A 2,406-nucleotide genomic window follows, 5' to 3' on the forward strand; every position below is an offset into this window, starting at 1 on the left:
TATATATATATATATATATATATATATATATATATATATATATATGTGTGTGTGTGTGTATGTGTGTGCATGTATGTGTGTATGTATGTGCATACATGTGTGTAGGTATATATCTGCGTGTGTAAACAGAGATGCGTAAACAAATATTTAAATAATTATAATAGTTATAATAGATTTAGATACAAACTGATGTAAGCGTGTACGTATATCCGTCTGTGATCTTCTATATACTGTTATTACATGCTCACTAACACGTGTTTCTGTGTGTGTGTACGTGTGTATGTGTGCATGTGTGTGTGTGTGCCTCTGTATTCGTGTTCATTTGTTTGTGCATGTACGAATAATAATCTCAACGGTAGACCATGTGTATTCATGTGTTTATGTGTGTGTGTGTGTGTCTGTGTGTGTGTGTGTGTGAGTGTGTGTGTGTGTGTGTGTGTGTGTGTGTATATGCTGAGAAGCAAGTAAACTGTAAACTGCTGAACACATGATCAGAATAATATACATAATCCTGGATGCCTCTCGTATGTTTTTAAAATGCCATTGTCGACACGACATTAGCTAAATATATCATGCATATTTGCAAAGAATATCTAATTTTATATTTGTGCATATTCGATAGGGTGAGTTGTGTATACAACAGATACAAAAGTCTACATAAACTACAGTGTATCTCATACTTTGAGATGGTGTCATAGCAATACTTCTCGTCACGCCATACGAACGTCTGCTAAGTTTATGGCAAGTTCACTGGATTAAATCTTGTTGACGCTTAGTAACCGTTACTGATCACATGATATTCAATGGTGGCAGTGTTATTATAAGTAGTGTCTCGTTTCTGTTGACTTGTGCAACGCTCATTGTAAATTAAGAGGCTATGTTCAGCATCGAAATGTAATTAAGAAATGGCAAACATACGTGGCTTGCTGAGTCCGGAATGTATCACGTCGTGAAATAATCGTTTTGATGTTCGAAACCTGGGAGAACTTTTTGATTAAGTTTATCATTAATATAGCTTGTTCTCAACGTAGAATTTTTGGTAAATATAAAGCAACCCAATATATTATATACACACATACATAAATGTACACATACATAAATGTACACATACATACATGTACACATGCGTTGGTACATGAATCGCACATACATACAAAGACGAATACATACATAGATACATAGATAAGAGCATACTTAAGTCAATACATATATGGCTCAAGTCATCCTGTGTGACTCGCCGTCACATCTGAGACACGAATAAGACTTGTTAAAGAGCTGCAGCAAGGGGAAGCAGTCGTGAATAGCAGGAACATTACTGCCCAAATTTCCAATAGCATGTGCCCACACAAGGAAAGAAACTCCAGATGTAACGATTCTTCATCTTTTAAGACACTTGTGGTAACACAGTTATACCAAAACTACAATAAACGCGATTGTGATGTTTATTATCAGTTTGTGCTGTGAGGAATTTTCGGTCCATGACATTGACTATAAATGCTTCAGGTGGGAAGGGTGTTGCCTTCATTTTTCAGAGAGAGCAGCATGTCTCATGGAATACTGCACTGGTATGATGACATAAACCTTTTCGGTTCCCAGGTTTTACATCCGATTAATGCTCTGACAAGTATTAGGTATCCCACGTTGCAAAAAATCTGGTTTTGCAGCAAATTCTTACATCATCCAGAATAGTCCTGTATCCCCTCGCATTATTGCTATATTATCGTTGATCATATAATTATGCTTATAATTATAAAATTATGATTATAAAATGCTCAGATATTATTTTGATCGCTCTAAATGCTGAAGACCCAACCAAATTATTTTTTGCACAAGATTTACATGTTACGAGGGTCTTGATGGAGATATATAAACACATATATAAACACTTCTATGCATGCCTACATGCCTCGATCAAGACAACCAGAACAGTTATGGAAAACTGATTGAGAGTCATTAATGATCCTAGATTGACAGGCTTGCTTTACTAGTTTGCAATTCTTCCGAGAGTACTCTGACTCATGTATGATAACAATATCACCATGGCTCTGATAGCACGATCAGAACACATGGTCACATGGTGACTAAGTTACCTGAGCAGATGGGTTCTTAGCTTTCCACTCAATTCGGTAAATATCATACTCTTTGGAAGCAAGAACATTGTCAATCAGTAACCAAACGATCAATTTACATGTTTACTGTCAACAACTAATAAAACTGGAGGAAGCAATCAACGTGAAACGTCCAGGACTGGCAAATCGTAAAGGAATCCTATTCCACGATAACAACGCTAGACCACACACATCTTTACTAAAAAAAACCCGCACTCGCCCGAGGCTATGGAATCAGACACTTAGCCAAGATGCTATGCAGTGAGACTGAACCTGGAACATGCACTTATATATATAT

The sequence above is a fragment of the Octopus bimaculoides genome, chromosome 10 (assembly GCF_001194135.2).
Source record: "Octopus bimaculoides isolate UCB-OBI-ISO-001 chromosome 10, ASM119413v2, whole genome shotgun sequence".
Classification (NCBI taxonomy): Eukaryota; Metazoa; Mollusca; class Cephalopoda; order Octopoda; family Octopodidae; genus Octopus; species Octopus bimaculoides.